This window comes from Micropterus salmoides, unplaced genomic scaffold, assembly GCF_014851395.1.
Source record: "Micropterus salmoides isolate LMB-PRFRI ecotype aquatic unplaced genomic scaffold, ASM1485139v1 Ms_hic_scaffold_3, whole genome shotgun sequence".
Lineage (NCBI taxonomy): Eukaryota > Metazoa > Chordata > Actinopteri > Centrarchiformes > Centrarchidae > Micropterus > Micropterus salmoides.
In genome coordinates, this window is record NW_024042261.1 from 11457677 (window position 1) to 11472682 (window position 15006).

Here is a 15006-nt window from a genome sequence, read left to right on the forward strand (position 1 = left end):
AGTACAAGTAATATTATTTATTTTCATTCAGATTACTCATTATCCTGAGTTAACCATGGAAATATCTACACATCTCTAAAAGAACAAGTGTTATTATGACCCTGATTGTAACACCTTTTACTGTGAAATTTAATAGCTCCCTAATGCACAGGTTCCAGTGCTAGGTACTGTGTTTTAAATTGAAGAGAATTGAACAAACAAATAAGTTACAACAACAAACAGTTGCCTTTGTGATATTTCTTAAAGTAAGAAAAAACAGAGAGCTTGGCCAGAGACACCTAACACAGAGACCTAAAGATGGTAAGAGGATCTTACGCAGAAGAAAGATACCTTTGGGATTTAATGCAGGAAGATAATTGCGGAGACCTTTTTCTGCCTTGATACAGGAATGGAGTGTGAATAAGACAAAACAATGCCAGTATAATAATTACAATCCAATTTTATTTATATAGTGCCAATTTATCACCAAAGTTATCCCAATGGGGGTGTTGATGGGGCAGACACATGCCTTTGATCTGAGAGACACCACTGTAACACATCCACTATTGTGTCCCTTAGTAAGACATTTAACCCCTAGTTGCTTCAGAGGCGTGCGACCTCTGACGTAAATAGCAATTGTAAGCCGCTTTGGATAAAAGTGTCAAAATGAATAAATGCCAATTGCATTTTTCATATAGAGCAGGTCTAGACCATACTGAGCAAGCACTTGGCAACAATCCCACGTAAGATGAGTATACCATCAGTATGCATATATGTTCATAGAGACTGAGACAGGTGTACTGAAGCAGATATGAAGCACAGGTATTAATGGTGCATTTCCAAATAAAACAGTTTCACAGTTTTTCTATCTAGAAAACCTGGCAGCACTTGTCTTCATTAAATTACCTTACATTTTTTGGTATTTTGATTTTAAAGCATTTAACAACATGTTTTTCAAACTGAAGCTACTTAAAAGCTGTAAATATCAGATCAACTATGCAACTCATGTCTCAAAATATAACAAAAAAACAAAACAAAGTCAGTTAAATGAATTACCCCATAAATACTTAATATCATTAATTTGGTACTCAGTGAACCCATCTCCCCACACTGTTAATCAGCAGCAGTCTGATGTTCAGTCATACTGGACCATGGGGTGGTCACTCCAGGGAGGCAGGTTGCAGAGTTTCTCTTCAGTGGCTGTTTCGATGGGCCAGCCCCAGGCCTTGAAGAATCCAGCCAAGTTCATCCCCACAGTCTGGGAGAAGGTCTCTGCATACAGGTTCATCTTTCCGTTGTTGTCATTGGGAAAGTTGGACATCTTGTGGTAGGCAGCAAACACCTTCTTAAAGGCATCCCAGCCAAACTTTTCCTGGAGCTACATGGAAGGAGCCAGAAGTAGAGGAAAGAATAGAAATAGAAAGAAGAATAGAACATTTTTGGTGTTTGGTGAATATTGGCAACTAAAGCCTCACTGAGCTGAATGGAGCCAGAGACTTTCAGTCTTCTTGAATTTTTTTGTTAATTTTTTAGCCTCTGAAGGGGCGCAGTTCTGTTTAAATGCTGACTCCAGTGTAACATTGTTTCTCTACAGGGTGCAACATCATTCATTCTCTCTCACCTGCATATATGTCTCCAGGGCAACCCACATTTGCCAGTTGCTGAGTTTCTTGCCCCCCTTAACATACTCCTCTGCTCGACTGTTTCGATTTGCTGAATTCATATCTGGGTGAGCCTGCGTTGGACCAAGATGAAATGATGTGATTGTAAAATAATGTAATCCAAATGAAAAGCCAAAAACTTTTCTCAACATAAGATAAAAAGAGTAGTCTTTTGTAAAATCTATTGATGTAAAATATGTCACTATAGACCTTAAGACCAGGCTGTTTTCGTCATTGGAGTCTGGTTTTATCAACTAAATTAAACTAATTTACTCCACCTGTTCCCTGTTGATCCTCAGCACCTCTTCATGCACATACACTGACCACAGGTTGCATGTACACTCTGTGGTGTGTGTGGGAACTCCCAGCAGCTTCTCTGTTGGTTGTGTCCAAGCTCATGTATGGGGCCCCACAGGCCTTTACTCTTAGCAAGGTCAATGCTGACAAGCTCAGCTGCTGTGGGCTTGTGTGCCATGATAGGATAACCTGAATGCATCCAACCTGAATAGAGAAACAGATATTAAGGGTTTCATATCTATGGTAGAGAAACATCACATTGTAGTGCATATGCATGCAATTAGATCAATGCACAAATCAAAAGTGTCATATTAGCATGTGATGTTACAAAACTCATTATTCAATTAGTAATTTTAAAGTAGTGTTGCATTTTTTTAAACTCAAAACACTGTCATAATGCAGTATGTACCTGATGTCATCTGATGTCCCTGAGAGTCCTGGTGATTTATTTTCAATATACTGTACATTCCAGGACAGCAGTTAGCACTGAGCAGTTCCCCCTTGGCGTTAACATGGAAATGCAGATTTGGGGAAACTCTAAATTGCTCGTAGGTGTGATGTGAATAATTGTCTGTCTTTTTGTATTAGCTCTGTGATAGACTGGTGATCTGTCCATGGTGCACCTACCTCTCACCCAGTGTGAGCCGGGACAGGCTCCATCTCTCTGGGACTTTCAAAACAGTCAAAGTCAAACATACTTACCATGGGAAATCTGCACATCAGTAACAAAACGTTCTTTGCGGGGAAATTTGTGTGGGATGGCAGCAAGATCTGCAATGCCCCTCATGATGTCATCCCAGAGTGCCGCCAGCTCATCAGGGCGCTCTAGGTCCCGAATAACTTCTGATGGTACAGTAAGGATGATGTTGTCAAACTCCAACTCTGCCCAGGGTGCAGGGGCTGTGCGCAACAACAACCAATCAGCTGCAGTTGTCACACCTGAAAAAAAAAAGGGAGGGATTCAAATCACATCAAAGAATTATTGTGCAACTTTGTAAAATTATATATTTTAAAGGGACTCCTGCTAAACTGAAACTATTTCACTTGAATTGTCCATCACAACTGACATTTGGTGAGAACTAATGATATTGCATTACAACTTCTTACTTACACTGCCCTGAATCCCAAAACAACCATATTATCCCCTACTATAATGGACAAAAATCACTACACACCTTCTATTTACCCCCCTGAGAATAAACGTATCAGCAGGCACATACCCACCATCACAGACTCACCTGAGCTATAGTACGGCGCAGGTACAGCCATCTGCACTGTGACCTCTACCCCGTACACTTGCGTTTTGGGTGGGGCTACCAGGTAGATGAGTCCACCCCACAGGTTCCACACCTGCATCACCTCTGAGGTAACAGGAAATCGTTCATGAACACATGGTGCTCTCTTCAACTCTGCAGCGTTGAGATGGTCTGTTTGACATCCTATCTGGATCTGGGGAAGACATGGAATTGTGTTACTGATTAAGTGTTGATTTTACTATAAATAAAAGGATGCAAAGCTGGAAAGCTGGATATGATGATGACTGCAGTTCATTCAAGTATGAATGACCTGAGAGGACTGAATGACTTGCACTGTCTGCCTCTGAGTTCAGTTGCATTGAGGTCTGGACTGCACTGGGAGCGGGAACGGAAACGTGTTAGGGGTGGGCCTATTTGCTGTAGGGGAATGAGGCTTGCATGTTGTGGCCTGGCCCTTCATTGGGGGCACAACGTTAACAGAAACACAATGAACTCAATTTTGTGACATACCTTCCATTCCTTGTTGACTATCTCTGCTGGTATGGTCATGTAGGTCTTCATACCAGGAGAGAGGTAGAGTCCTGTACTGATCCACTCTTTCCCTCCTGACACACACACACACACACACACAAAACTCAGTCATATTTACATTAGGGGTGCAACAAATAATTGACTTAGTCAACAAAAATTGTTCGTTGCCAACAAATTTAATAATCAATTCGTTCATGACATCATCGGGACACCGTCAGCTTAACGGAGTAAAGTGATGTGAACAGTAAAGTTAATAAAACAACACAACATCAGCGATAGCATTAACACCTGCACAAGGAGTGTGGGAGCATTTGACTCTTCACTCAGCCAAAAAGGTTGTGGACTGCAGCATTTGCAAAGCCAGCTCTCCTGGCCTGGCAGCATGTCAGTTATGCCGGAGCATCTGGAGAGGAGGCACGAAACGTCGACTCTATGGATATTGAAGAGTACTTCACGTGTTGAGCTATATTGTTTTTCTATACATTTTCCCTTGGTCAATGAATTGTTAATAGTTGTTAGTGTAGCAAATAATTATGATATACAATGGTCCTGTTTGCTTTCAGATGTGCCATAACTTTACAAAGATAAATGATGCATTGCTCATAGCGACATTTACAGCTGGACAACGTGTTGCTGCCGATTGCGTAAGATAAATCACAGTTTCATACTTTCTAAATAAAAAGAGAAAAGGAAACAGTTCTCCTGTCTATGCGTGAGGTGGCGGCTAATCAACCCCAGACTCCCTGTTGAGTTAGGAGAAACAATATAAACTTTATGGAACGCTGTCTACTACAAAATCGTTATTATTACTCCTTTCTAAGTTTGGCGGATGTGACATATGAAGTTATTCCTTAGTATAAATATGATGTCAGTTTGTCCCGGTGTGTTGCAGCACCGTCGTGTAAACTGCTCCACCACTAGACAGCAGATCAGCTGTTCAGATCAGGGCGCACACACAATTGTTTCTTACTGTATATACAGTACATGTTTGGTACATGAAAGAGCTTTCTGTTGCTGCAAAAGAAACGTTTATAAAAGTAGTATTTTTGAAAGCAGTATTCATTTTATTGTCTTGACTGTTAATTAGCACATTCCTAAACCAACCTCAAGTTTAATTTAAAAGGTGATAGCTAAATAAGAGGCATTGTGTCATTTTGTGATTCATAATCCAAATAGTCAATTATTTGTTTTGAGATTCCCCTCCCACTGTTTGGAGATTGTCCTGCCAACCTCAGCAGGCAATTGGCTGAATTGGGATGGTCGTCAGCTGACATGGGCGATAAGAGGTGGCCCATGTTTTCAGTTCGGTCTCTCCCTTCCAGCAGGTTACATCCATGTTGTGGTATCTTCTTTTGCACTTGCGTTTATTTGAGTTTGAATAAATTATACTTGTTTTAGCTATGTACCTTGCGTGGACCTCTTTGTCACAGTTCCTGAGCCAGTTTGTGACAGTTTCAATAATTGATAGAGTAATCGACTATCAAAATAGTCGTTAGTTGCAGCCCTAATTTACATAGATTTATACAATGTAAAAGTACAAAACATAATTCATGAATAGTTCACATATTTGTCTACAACAAGGTCTGACCTGCTGTGTTAACATTAATCTTGATCCTGTGGTTGTAAACAACTGGCAGCAATGGGTTATCCTTGATGATGTAGGGCAGGAGGCTGTCAGGATCTAGGCAAACATTGTATACCTCTGCTGCCACACTGAGGAGTAGGTGGTCTTTGGGAGTCTTTGCAGGGCAGCTGTCACACACCTACAAAAAAAATAAATAAGGAATATAAAAGATGTTGCTCTAATACATCTGATTGGTTGTTAGCCTTGTGCTGTTCTACTGGAATGTTTTCTAAAGCATTCATGTTACAGTATCTTGTCAACTCACCTGAGGCATGTCTGACTTCATTAAGATGTCAGTGAGGGTGGACACAATCTGCATATAGGAGGAGCAGTCATGAGCCTTCATGTGCAAGTACTTGGCACAGTCCCCACCCAGCTTTTTAAGACATTCCTCCTCATCCTTGCTAAGTTCTTTGCCATTGATTATATGGCCAGCGAAGCAGTACAGAAGGTTGCGGAAGTGGTAGGTATCTTTGATGGCCTGGCTGGGCACAGGGGCCTTGTATAAACCTCCTTTGATTGTTGTCCCCAACAGGCTTAAGCCCATTTTGTTCAGGATCTTGTTCCCTGAAAGACATTCCAGCAAACTACTGTGATCTGACTGGGACTGAGTTGGATTATGAGAACATGAATTTAGCACACATCACCACAACCCCATATACAGTACATTCCGTCTTTGCACGCATATTTACCAGAATCTCTTGTCTGCCCTATCTCCTAGCATTCCTGCCTGCTGTCAGGGTGAGGGATTTCACATCATATTTACCATTATTATTACCGTATCTGAACAAATAGCTGAACAAGCTAGAGCAGCTAATAAAAGCTTAAGGACTAAACCTGCTAAAGGAGTCCACTGGGGACGAACTACAACCATTAGATCTGGATAAAGTAAGTTAGTCAGTTTTGATGCTCTCCACAAATTTAATTTCTAGGAAAACCCTGTTAGTATAACCTCATACAGTCATTATAGATGACATGGTTGTCTTTTGTGTTTTAATTTACAGTTTTTGATTTATCTGTAGAAATTAAAACAGAAAATAGACAACATGTAAGAACATACACACCAAGCCTTTGGACACACAGACTGCAAAAATATAATAACTATTGGATAGTCTGCAATTATCTTAAACTTAATCAGGATACATCTGAGGCTCTCCTCTTTGCTCTCAAAATGTCATCTAAACTTGTCAACCCCTGGTTTTATTACATTCTCTGCTGCTGAGGTCAAACATCTTGATGTAGTGACAAACATATCAAACATATTACTAAGACAACAAAGACTCATCCACACCTTTGTCACATCCCGATTAGACAACCGTAACGCCCTTCTCCTTGGTGTACATATGTTGGTTTAATTAAATCAAAACTCACATGTATAGATTAGCCTTTCCTCGTGCTTCGTAATATGCATATTATTGATTTATTCGGTGTTTAATAACATGCACAGTATATTATCAATGTATTTGTTTATTTTGTTACAATATTCCTGCTACTTCTAATATGTATATACTGTATTACCTGGATTTTGTTTTAGTGTCCTTAAGTGACTTGAAAGGCGCTTAAAAAGTAAAATGTATAATAATATTATTATTATGAGTCGTCACCTAGGACATTATCACAGCAGCATGTGTGCTTGGACAGTAGTTTCTGGAATTTGCTTAGCATGCATTATGTTTTGGGTTTATAATGGGATGAACTGGGAAGTATATAATAAAACTCTTGTGGTGTATTATCATACCTGAGAAATCTATCATTGGGTTTTGCCCGTGGTGCGTCTGTGCCCAGTACCAGGCATGTCCACCAATCAGCAGGCCTCCTCCCTCTGCCACAAAGTGTTGGATTTCCTCCACATGATTATCGCTGTACGCCGTGCACACAAATACACTCAGGTCTTCTCTGAAGTCTGTCTTCTCACACTGTAACCCTGACTTGCTGAGAACTTGGAGTGCTGGATCGTGCACTACACCAACGATCCCCTGCCGGCCTTCATCCAACCAATGAATGGCATTGTTCCAAAATGGAGCAAATGTCTGTGATAAGGGCAGTAGTTTGTTAATCACATAATAAGATTTGACAGATCAGCACACGTCTCATTATTTAACACACAAGGTCCACTGCTGGCGGTTAGAATAGTAACAAATAAATAGGTAAAGTAATCATTTACATCAAAGACTGGTTTTAGAAAATTTAGAAAAGCACATAATGACAATTTGCACATATAGTTTAGGTATAAAACGTGCCAATTGAGCAAAACCTCATTATGTGCTTAATTTGACTTATGTAGTAAATCATTCTAAAACTTAACTTTAATTTAAACTCTACCTCGTATCCCATAAATTCTTCATGTGTAACCACAATGACTCGTCCCTGCCCATAGTAGGCTCCTGCCAGGAATGCCCGTCCATCGTCTGTGGTCTCGATGGGAAAGGCTAGTGGTCCATGGACCAGAACCTCAGAAGGTAGTGCTCTAGTGTTGAGGTCAAACTCTGAAACCCCCTGGAGTAAGAACTCCAGGTCATCCTTAAAATCCTTACCAGTTCTGCATTTGAAAGAGTGAAGAGGAAGAGAAAAGATCGATGTCAAGTATAACAGATACAGTATATTATATAATTCCATTAACATGGACCCTGGCTCCTATTTCCAGGAAAAATGCCTAAAATAACATGCCCAAAATAAATCAGTAATATCTCCTCTACCATTAGGCCTAGATGCATAATCCTGGTCTCCTTTGAAAGGTCAGAAGCTAAGGATTATAAATCCACTGTACATTAACATATTTATTTTACCATTACAGACTACATGGAGATGAAATACATAAAAAACATGATATTTTCTATCTATATGATATCTTCTAGCTATATTTTAATGTAATAAACCATCAAAACCAACCATAAGTTAGATTATAATGCACCTGAATATCTTCTAATACACCTGGAATACAACTGTAACTGTAAATTTGATGAAAAGAAACTGATTTACAACAGTTATTACACAATCTTTCAAAAATATACCAGGCGAATGTCCATGTTTTGGCCATATTTACTGATTATATGTTCACTTTTATTGGGAGTTATCTTCAAAAGATCATTTCTCTCCATACGACCACGTATATTGAAAACAACATTGAAATATTGATAAAAAAAAGTAAATATATATGAGCAAAAGCACTCTATGCAGGCGACAGCTTGAGAACAGAACATCCTACAGGGCTCTTTCTCTTCATTCTGAAGAGACGAATTGATTGACCTCTTGCATGTCTGTGTAGCTCCTACGGGTCGCCAGCAGAGGCCGATAAAGACCGCCTCCGCCAAAGCAAACTCTTCTTCTCTACTTCAATCTGACAACAGAAACTAAACTTTTGGCTAAGCCGACATCACCAAGATGGCGGCCCGCCAGACAGTCTCTGTTGACACAAAGGACCGCTGTTTTTGGACGGAAAATAGAAACCAAGTTTAATGCAGTACACATATAACTAAACAACAAAAACGACCAAACCAATAAAAGGAGTTAAGGAAAATAAATAACTCACACGAACTCATAGTAGGGATGGGACACTCGATATTGATGTTTCAAGCCAGATCATGAAGCACAAATCTTTCGAAACACTGCTCCAAATCGTTGTTTAAAGCATCACTGTCAAATGACTATGGTTAATTGAAGCTTCAGTTAGTTCAGTACAGTGTTTCGGCAGGTGGCATACCTGTCAATTCTACACTTGATTGGCGGTGTTTGGAACAAACCACACATCTAGTAGTGACATATATATAGTGATAGCGACAGATAGCACAAGATAGGTAAGAGTAAGGTAGTGTAGATTAAGATGAAGAATCTGTCGTGTAAAAATTCAAGACTTGGGACAGATAAGAAAACTTGAACTTTTACCAACATTTTTTTTATCAGCAAAAACAGACACCAATTAGAATACAAAAGTTCCACCGGAATGTGTCAGAGATCGGTGCAAAATAGAGCCAAGTCGACATGAGAACCATGTAACGACTGACTTTCACCTCCTTTTGGACCTCCTTTTATAGCTGTGTTTCTTGGCTTCATATCATCTCTTGGCTCTCTTTCCTACTGCACCTGAGTCTGGGAAATTCCCTGACTGCCTGCTCCTCCTCTCTGTGCTTTGCATGCCCCGCTTGATCATGCCATTTCATCCATAACCTGACTTTTGTGGAATAAACTGGTGTTGTTTTTGCTCCGTGCTAGAAACAGGACAGTCTTACTGTGATGGACTATATTGATGTATGTTTTGTAATACAATTTTCACAAAATCTGCTTCTATATTTTCCTTGTCAGCACGTGTTTTTGATGCTATCTTGTCTGGGCAGTTAGATACAAAAAGGAGCACATACACTCAGAGCTATAGAGTTTTAGCACTGTGATCCTAACTTTACACTATAAAATAACACTTTAAATGATGACAATGTAGACCACCATTGCTCTAATAATTAATGATAACAATTTGGGCTATAATGCTCCAAAATAATTCACAACAAATCCTGATCCCAATCTCATGTGTGACAACATTTCCATTTAAATCCCAAATAAAGTGAGGTGTATGATTTGTGCTAGGCAACTTGCCTACTGCAACAATACATCCTCCATGATGCACCATTAAATTTGAGTTCTCATCCTGCCATTTAGAGGGTACAGAGGGTGATAACATTCCCCCAGTACATAGGCCTGCTGCTGGTGCTGGGCCATCTAAGAAAGGTATGCATTGTTTGAAAGATAATTTAGATTAAATCCCAATGTGTTCAATAAGAAAGTCCTCAGATTTCGATTTCAAAATGCTGACCTGGTAATGCATCTACAACTCAATGTCCAAATCACAATAACACTTTAAATATTTGAATATTACAATACAGCTGGTGGTCAAAACGGGCCATGTATTGAATAAAAATGTTTTATATCTGTTCATCTAAGCAATAACCAGTAACGATTCCATAATTGTGTTTTACGTAATAGTTATTTTAGTTAACATAATTATTTGAATAGCCCTGCGATGGACTGGCAACCTGTCCAGGGTGTACCCCGCCTTTCGCCTGATGTCAGCTGGGATTGGTTCCAGCCCCCCACGACCCTGTACACAGGATAAGCGGTTGAGGATGGATGGATGTAATTATTTGAATAAATATTATTTGAATGAAATGTGACTGCAGATTGAGCAGAACCTTTACAAAACTGAGCTCATTGTATTCATTATATTCTGCCAATGCTGCGCTCATTGGGTTCATTGTATTTGGGCAATGCTTTTGTACATCCAGCTTAATACTATACACTATAATAGCCTATAGTGATAATGCACCACCCTAGGCACTATTTCAAGCTACATTTGCTCAGTTTCAATAATTCTGTCCAACAGGTTTTAATGTTCTTTCAAAAGGCAAACCGATGAAGTTGGATGAGGCTTTGGTGAATATGGTGATGAAAGATTTAAAGCCCTTCACTATTGTGGAAGACGAGGGCTTCAGGGCCTTTGTCAGTAAGCTGGATCCAAACTACAACCTGCCCTCTAGAAAGGTGCTGAAGGAAATGGTCAGTGATAAGTACAACACTGCTAAGGAGAAAGTCAAGGCTGACCTAGAAGGCTGATTTTGTCAGTCTTACGGCTGACATGTAATCATCCATTCATATGGATGAATAGCATAGACTGTATAAAACAATGGACATAGTGTCCGTGATGTCACCCATTGGTTTCTGACGAGGGGGTAAACAGTGAGGCCGACCAAAGCCTGCATGGAGGGTTCCATGTAGGCCCAAGAATGACTCTCTTTTTTGACCCTCAAAAATTAATGACATTCCTATTAGGCACAACTATTTGTTAGTTAGGAAACTAAAATTTTCAACTGAGATGTTGATCATTGCGTTTACAACAGCATGATAGAGCAAGTCACTGGTATGGCTACATACAACCTACCAGAGATGCTAGAATTCTTATAGACTCATCTTTGCTTGTTACTTTTCTTGAAGTTTGAATATTGACTGATATGCTGCCATTACACAACCATGAACCAAATGTGTAAAAAAAAGTATACACTCACACTATAGCCATCCAGGAAGATGGGATCTGAGGGTAGACAGGAAGGCACTCTACTTTTCCATAGCGCTCAGAGAAGTAGATCCCTGCCACACCAGAAACCTTGTTGCCTTCAAACTGAAGCAGCGTGTTCTCCTTGGGGTGATTTGCAGCCCAGTTCCATGCCTGCCCTGCTATCAGCACTCCTCCTCCAGCTTTCAGAAAGGCCACCAGGTCCTTTACGTCTGCACCCACGCTGTAGGCATCAGTCACATACACCCCCACGTTGCCACTAAAGGCCCCCACAACTTCTGCTTGGAAGCTGGATTTGCTGAGATTATCAGAGACTGCCTTGACGTTTTTGTGGACCCCCACAGACAAGTTTTCAGATCCATCTCCTCTCAGCCAGGTCACAGCGTTCTCTACCAGAGCAGGAAAGGCGGTCAGGTAGCCCTCATGACCCAGGACCACAATCCTTCCACTGCCGTACAGAGAGGCAGCCATCAGGACCTGGCCTTGGCTGTTCATTGCTAAAGGAAAAGGCATGGTCTCCAATCAGCACCAGTTCACTGGGAACACAAGGACCCCGGAAGTCCAGCTCTCTCAAGCCTCTCATCAGGGTCATGTAGGCTTTCTCAAGGTGGGATGGTGTGGGCTTGGTGGACATGGTGAGAAGAACTGATGCTCTGAAAATCAGATGAAGAGGGGAGTGGTTTGTTAGCACATGAGGTTTAACAATTGTTCTTGGATGGATATATGCTGTGTCAGTCTGGCTGTCCTGTGGGAATAGAAAGAGAGCTGACAGACATTAAAACAAAAAATAAAGTACTACTGATGGCTTCCTGTTTATGTTACACATCTACAACAATAAAGTGAGAACAACAACAGATCAACGCTTCAGAGACAAAAAGTAAATCCGGTAATAGTATGTGTAACACAGATGAAATGATCTAGGTTCAAAAATAGGAAAAGCCTATAAAAATCTGAATGAGAGTGATTTTATTCTTGAAATGCTACTTGAGGGTTAAAATTCAGTTACCAGGGCAAAATAGACCGACAGGTTAGTTTGGCCAATCAGCTGACAGCAGGTAGGTCCGCCCACCTGCTCCCGCGTCTCTGGGAGCGAGCGAAAGTTTGTTTTTTTCCCGCTGCTGTGTGTGTGGAGAGACAGAAGTGCTGCTGTAGAGGATGAAAACTGTGAAAAACGGAGAAACCTGGAGAAAATACAGCTAAAAACGAACTACACTGAGGCTAACTTCAACACTACAAACGTGGTAGCTAACTGCTGTAAGAATTTAGTTGTAAGTTCAGTGTTTAGATATAGCGTTTGAGAGACTACTAGCAGCGTCGGTAGCTTTGATGTCAGTAGGATTTCCCGCGACGCGCAGTCTTTGCTGATTCAAGAGCGAGGTAATTCATTTAAAACTGTTTTTGTTCATTCTTTATCACCTTACTGTGAAAGCTAATTTATTTTGCACTGAGAGAAAGTACTGAAAGTTGCATACGGTCTCGTATGTTTCGGTTTTAGAAGACCTTGTGGCTTTACTGGGCGCCGCCATTTTGGGTGTGTGTGTCCAGCCGCTCTGGTGAAATCGGTGAGAATGTTAATTTTCAACTTAAGAATTTCACTTACTTTGTACCTTAAATTATTTATGTGCACTTAGTGAATATGAAGCTACACTTTTAGTTGAACAAGCTGGTTTACTGTGTTGTTTAATGTGTAAACTCATCTTACTTTATTTTGCACTTGCATCAAAACTTTAATTGTTCTAACGTGCAGCTAATTTGTGCAGCTTATCTGGTTGTGTGCAGCCAAGTTATTTATGTTTATATGCTGAATATTGAGAGAGGCACAGAAAGTAAACACCCACAGTATGTATATCGTTGTGTATTGTGAATGTCATGTAGTGTATATTATTGCATGAGACTTAAGCAGTGAATATTTCTCTGACCCTGTCTGTTGACAGGTCAGGTTTTTTTTGTGTGTGCGCGTGTTTCTTCTTCCATTGTCTGGATTGGATCTGCGGATGAAAATTGATGGCGAGCCGTCCCTCTTGAATGATTGTGGGAGACATTCCCTCTTCAGGATCACGGGACCTGTCCCGCTACTACTGCACTTTGCGGTGTGGTAGGCCCCACTACAACACAAAACCCCTTCACTCACCTTCACACTCCTTCACACTCCTTCCCCCCCACACATACATACACCAACCCTATGGAACTCTGAACTCTGACTTACCTTCGATACATCCAATTTTTGGTTTGGACTTTGGACTCACTTAAACAAACTCACCTGTTCACACCTTGGGACTGAGAATTTGGAGCTGAGTAGTAGGAATCATTCCTGCAGTTAAGGGTTACTGTTGTACTGTGTGAATTCTACTGGATTGTACTATTGAACCGGATCTGAACAAACTTGAATGTGGTGTTATTAACAGAAATTCAGGTTTAAAGGGTGCACCCGGGAATTTAATTATAGAACTACTTCAAAGAGTGAAATACTCACTTTAAATTTTGGAAAGCAAGCATTTCATGCTGATGTCATAGCCTGATTGTGATATCAATAATCGCTTTGTTCAATACTTGTTTTATTATTGCACTTTTTCATTTTTGGTACCAACCAATATTTTTATACATATCTTCAAATATAAGAAGCCGGCATCATCTTACATCTAATCCTTGGTCTCTGAGTCTCATTTTAAACACCTCACTTTTGCTCCAGCAGCCGAACCAACCGACTTAACCAACCAATCAGATCACGGCCCTACCAATAATCCTTCCTGTGTGCTACATATGCATTACAAAAAGTCTGCTGATTTTCATCACAAACAAAACCAACAAAAAAAAAAACAAGTTACATGTTTACCTGAAAGTTGTTTTCTGCTTGTATTACACTCTGGCACAGCAGTATCCCAAACAGGCAATCCACCAGGAAAACAGCTTGACAGGAGAGAAGAGTGGATTTAAATGAGAGCAAGAGCAGGGGGATGTTTTTCAGAGAAAAAGATAAGGACAATATGTGGGAGGGACTTTAGTCAGAACAACAAAATGTGAGATTGAGGGAAACACTCAGTGCTTGTTTTCATTCCCCGGGGCTGCAAACAGCAGGTTGAAACAGAGATAGAATCTGACTGAACATATTTGTGGTACCATGTACATTCTGATCTGGCTAAACTATATTACTTATACATATTACTTCCATCTGACTTAAGAGAATGAACTTAAGTCATAAACTCAATGTTGCGGGTAGACCGTTTTCCTCCAACAGAAGAATTTTATACATTTCTATACATTGAACAATACCTCCCCAGTTACCTCCACAAAACCTCACAAGCCTTTGCACATCTATCTGGTTATTTGATGGATTACAATTTTGAAAGAAATTATAAACAGGAAAACTTGTACAACTCAAAACAAGAAGATACACAACTAAATTCCTTTGAAAAATCTGCTCTTCCTGTTGTAGAGTACAGTATGTAGTCTACATGACTGCAAGTCTTAACAGGTATGGTTTCCTGATGATCGGGCTAAGTTCGTGCACAGCTACATGAGAACACGCTGTATGACAACAACCATCATATTGCTGTGTACTCACAAATTTATAATCTTTAAAAAGATCATTGGTTAGGTGATTTA

The 15006-nt window shown here is 40.2% G+C and overlaps 1 pseudogene; it reads right to left on the minus strand.

Annotated features, from left to right (window-relative positions):
• Nucleotides 1-421: 421 nt before the first annotated feature.
• On the minus strand, nucleotides 422-14366 carry LOC119882754 (annotated as a pseudogene).
• Nucleotides 14367-15006: the final 640 nt, after the last annotated feature.